Genomic DNA, 5361 nt, shown 5'->3' on the forward strand with positions numbered 1-5361 from the left:
TAAGGATAAGTGATGTACGGGATCCCACATTGGTTGGGAATAAGTATTTTTTTCTCTTTATATTGGTTCTAATGGGACTCCAATTTTATCATTGATTAATCCTTTTAGAGTATAGGTGCAGATGTCGCTTGGGTCTCCATTCAGGCCTTAGATTAGTACAATTTTGGATGGTATCTACCGAGATGTTAAAGATAGTAGTAAATGAGAGGGTATAAAAGTACCTTTTAGAGCCATGCCAATCAAATGGATGACTACCATTAAAGGTTTAAACTAAGGCTAACAAAAGGGTCCCAATGCTCATTCCCCAAAGTTTAATATCGGCTTGTGCTTTGGTAATTTTTTTTTCTTTTTTTCATAAGTTAGTCAATGGGGTTTAGTGCAATTGGATGGAGTTTCATGATGTATTAATGATGTATTAATGCCTTTTAGCCTAAAAAAAAAAAATTGGGAAAAAGCGTACAACCATATGCTCGACGTTGAACACCTATTCCAAAGAGAATAGAAGAAAGAGAGTCAAGAGGGCCCTAATCTCACTTGATATGCTAGAAGATAGAGAACATCTGATCACTTAATTCACAATGTTAGACAAAATGAACAAAGATGACATAAATTACAAGTAAATCCTCAATTCATCAATAACTAGAAAGATTCTAGCCCCATTCTCCTCTGAAGTTAAAATATTATCACATGCCTAAGAATATTAAATCTCTAGTAATCAATGTAGGAGTTCAATCATACCATAAAGGTACTCTTTTAGTAGCAATTTAAGTAATCAAGTTGTATTTTTTATTTTTTTTAAAGAGTGGGAAGTCACATGTCCAATAATAGTCAAGCTACATTTGAAGGAAAAATAATAATGCTTTTAGGATGTTTCAACGAGAGACCCATTGTAACAACCCGCTCCTTTCTTTCACTTATGGTCATGAGTCTCATTATGCGTGTTGGAGCCTCGATGTAGTATTTTTAAAAATACCAGGCTGATTTTTAAAACAAGCCTAGTATTTTAAAACCTATGAATATTTTAAATGTCTTATAAATATTTATATAAAATATTTTCAGTGTTATTGGACTAAGTTTGATTTTAAATAACACAATTATTATATTTTTGAAGAGCTCCAAAAATATCATAATTGTGAAAAATCATTTAAATTAAATGATTTCATTCATTTAAAAATATTACGAGATTTAAATTATGTTGAAAACTCTAAATTAATTAAATGGTTTTGTTTTCTTAAAAATAATTAGCAGCACTTCATCATTTAATAAATGATGAAGATTGTATTTTATAAACTAAAATTTAGTTTAATAATATTCTATGTTAATTCCTCTCAGTGTTTTAATTCTCACCATTAGATCAATTTGGGAGATCCCAAGATGAAGGGCCTAGATTAAAGACCCAAGCCCTTACCATTTTTCTCTCACTTTTTCCTTCTCTCTCTCTCTCTCTCTCTCTCTCTCATGCATACAGCTCCTCCCTCCTACCCGATTTCCTCTCCCAGCTCATCTCCAAGCCATCGTAGGCAGCCATCTCACGTTGGCAACTCCCTTTCACACCGGTGATCGACAACCTCCACACTGGTTTCCTCCTCCACAAACCTATCTCTTCACCATAGTAGCACAACCCAAAAATGGGTATAACATGGTTTCTCCACCTGTGTACTGCCATATGCTGCTACCCAGGCCACCACACCTCACCAACGACTTTCTCCCTTCACCGACGACCAACCCCCACTGAACCCAGCTCCTCTCTCCCTCCCCGTTACACACACGCACACAACCCATACATGGGTTTCATGCATGGGTTCTCACCACTGACAGCCCTAGAGCCGTAGTACTCCACCTCCCCTACCACCAAGCACCACCAATAGCCTCTCTCCTCCTCTCCCTAGCTCTTCACAAAATCCCACGGCCTCTCTCTACCACACACACTCTCACTCTCCAACACACGAGTTGCACCACCCATGGCTAGATCTACCTCCGTGAGCCACCGTGCCACCTCTACCTCGCCACCATAGCTCCACTGCACCTCCCTCAAGCTCCTCCATGCCCAACGAAGCTCCCTTATCTCTCTCTCTCCATTTCTCAGCTAGGGCATGCACGACCTCCACCACCACCAATGCCACCGTGTCTCCACTGTGTGCCACCTTGACACCACTATGAGGCCACAACTCTAGGACCATGACTAAACCTTTCCCTGCTAAGATCCACACCTGTAGCCACCTCTAATAGCCCAAACAGCCACCGTACGCAGTTTAACCACCACATATGACCCTTCTGATGCCTCGACCATGCTTGACAGCGAGGAACGCATGGGTTAATCCCAACGATGGTATAATTTGCTCTCCCTTGTTATTTATGTTAGATGTTTGTTGTTAGTATTGTGGAGTTTGCTGTGTAGGGAAGTGTTGGGGTTTAATTATGTAGTGTGTTGTATAGTGTTGTGGACTGTGCTGTGAAGTATGGGTGTGAGGTGTGTACTGTAGTTGTGATGCGGCATAGTATTGTAAAGGGAGTACATATGGAGTGTACTCCATAGGATGGAGTGATGCACCATATGGTGTGTATGCCATAGTGGTGATGTGGTGTAGCGTGTGTGAAGGGAGTACACGTGGAGTGTATTCCATGAGGTGAAGCGATGCTCTGTGGGGTGTTGTGATGCACTAGATGACATGTCACAAAGGTTTGGATGGCATAGTTGAGGAGCGTAGAACTTGTGAGTAGTTTCGAGAACTGTGGAACAGTGTCCTGAAATAGCTGTGATGTGGCCTGTAGTCCGAGGTGACATGTGTCGCTTTTTAGTTGACTTATGGCTGAGAGTACGTGTGAAGTGGCGAAATAGTGTAAGAGTAGCATAGCAGAAGCATGATGGGGGAATGTCACGAAGTGACATGGTTAAACAAGCAGTCATGCTTGTGATGGGTGAAGAGTTAGTGTAAGAATGATGTCATGGGATGTCAAATGACGTGACTAGATCACGGCTTAGCTTGGGAGCAATCTTGAGCTACATGATGTGACGGAGATGCGGTTGTGAATGGAGTCTTGTCTTGTTAAGTATTGGGATGAACTTGTAAAGGGTTAGGAAGTAGGAAAGTCCTGCTTACAAGGTTTGAGTAGAAGTTGGTATCAGAGTATGAAACTTGTTTATGCAAGTGGGCGTTCACTGGACTATAACTTGATCTTAGATGTTAAGGGGGTAAGGTCCATGTGCATGTGGTGAGATACGTGTACCAGAAAGATTTACCATATATAATGGATAATCTATCCTCAGCATGATTACACGGTGTTTTAGCCTCAGAGCTGGCTTAAAGCCGTGTGGCATGTATGGATGGGCATGTGGATTTAGTGTAAGCAAGGATGCATGAAGATAGTGACATGTGTATTGTCTAAGATTGGGATGCTTGACTTAGTCGATCTGAGTCATGTGTTGAAGTATGGTTAATAGGAGGATAAGATGAAGGTCTTAGTGTTTTAACCCTAAGGTGAATCATGGAGGTTCATTTTAAAGGATAAGATCTTGAAGTAGAATGTTGAATTTGGAAAAAGTTGACCCAAGTGGGTCCCAGAAAGAGGAAACGTAGTAAGGAAGACACAGAAGATAGAGGTATGACTGTAAATTGATCCTAAAGGTTTTAGCATAGTAAATGGCACATAAGACCATAAGGATAGATGGAGATTGTTCCAAGCGAAGTGTATTCTATTTCTAGTTTAGTTCCTTATGTACTAAGATATAGACTGATGTTAAGGTTATGTGTATGCATATAGGTTGCTATCTAACATGCACATGAATGGACTGTATGAAATGAGTATGGCAAGGAGTCCAGGTAAGTATTACGTTCATACTCTTCTAGAGTTTTCTAAATAAATGAAAATGAAAATAAAATGCTTTCCTTTACTATGCTTAAATGAAAATGAATGCTTTTCTTTACAAAATGACATGAATGACGGTTTAATAAAGAATGCTAAGTATAATGTTTAAAAGTATATATATATAACGGCCCTCCTTGGCAGACCATTTTTATGCACCCTAAGTATTAAGTGTATTTATGTGAATGGATGTTATACGTAGTAAGTATTGTATGTATTTTCACGAAATGAAATGCGAGGACGATGCCTCATTCTTTAAGCGATGCCTTAAACGATTCAAAGAAAATGTTTTAAAATTTCTCTACGAACTGATATTTTAAGTGATGCCATGAATTGATATGATGCAAAGAAAGTGTTTTAAAATGTCCATGAGAACTAATGCTTTAAGGATGCCATGAATTTATGCTTTAAATGATGCCATAAAAATGATGTTTAAGCTCATGTTTTTAAATGAATTTTATGAATGAACGGACTAAAGGACTGAAATGAATGAAAGGATTGAATGCTTTAATGTATGAAAATATGTAACAGCCACATAAATGAATGAATGGGTACCAAAGGATTGAAGTGGGTAGATTGCAATGCCGGGTAAGCAGTACTGGTAGTGTATCCAGTGCTACACCCTGACGGAATGGATTCCTAACTCGTGGCCAAGGGTGGAATCAGGGTCCAAAAGACCGCTAACCCTCACACACGGGGTGTAATAGTGTGCTACGGCCAACGAAAATAATAAGAAAGAATGTATGCATGTTAAGAAAGAATGTATGTATGCTAAGATTATTTAAGAAATGAAGGCAGTGAGGCATGGGGAATTGTTTTACAAAAGAAAACTCTTTTTAAAGAAATCCCCCACCTTGCAACGTTTTAAAATGAAACGAATGTCTTATGTATGGTATATATGGAATGGTGAATGCATGCCTGAAAATTTATGTTATTATATTTTAATTGTATGAAGTAATGCTTACGAGTCATTGACTATTTTTAATTTTTATGTGTGCCCTCCCAAGGAAAAGATGAGCAGGCTACATCAGGATGGACACGACCTAAGGGGAAGAGCACGACACCCTTGGCACGATGTTTGTATGAGAGACTTTAACTTATAAAATTTAATATTTTCTGCTTTAACCCTTTAAATTATGAATCACAATTTATTTTATAAACATGGAGTTTTTAGTATAATGGCATGAAAGGAAAAAGTTTTAAACAAACGGTAATTCCCGTCGTTTTTCTTAAAATCATTTTCTAAAGGACCCATTACAAGGACGGGTGTTACAGCCACATAGCCAATGATGAGATCCTTCATGTAGCTATCTCACTATGGCAAGCATTACAAAGCAAGGGGAGAAGTAATTGACTCAAATGAACAAGGCTCTTACTTTACGACAATCTATAACTTCAAAAACTTAACAAAGGTGAGAAGTAAGAAATTTTTAGAAGTAATGCATGCCTCGGGAAGGGAAGTATACAGTGATGAATGCATCAAAGGAAGAAAAAGCT

Source organism: Carya illinoinensis, chromosome 14, assembly GCF_018687715.1.
Source record: "Carya illinoinensis cultivar Pawnee chromosome 14, C.illinoinensisPawnee_v1, whole genome shotgun sequence".
Classification (NCBI taxonomy): domain Eukaryota; kingdom Viridiplantae; phylum Streptophyta; class Magnoliopsida; order Fagales; family Juglandaceae; genus Carya; species Carya illinoinensis.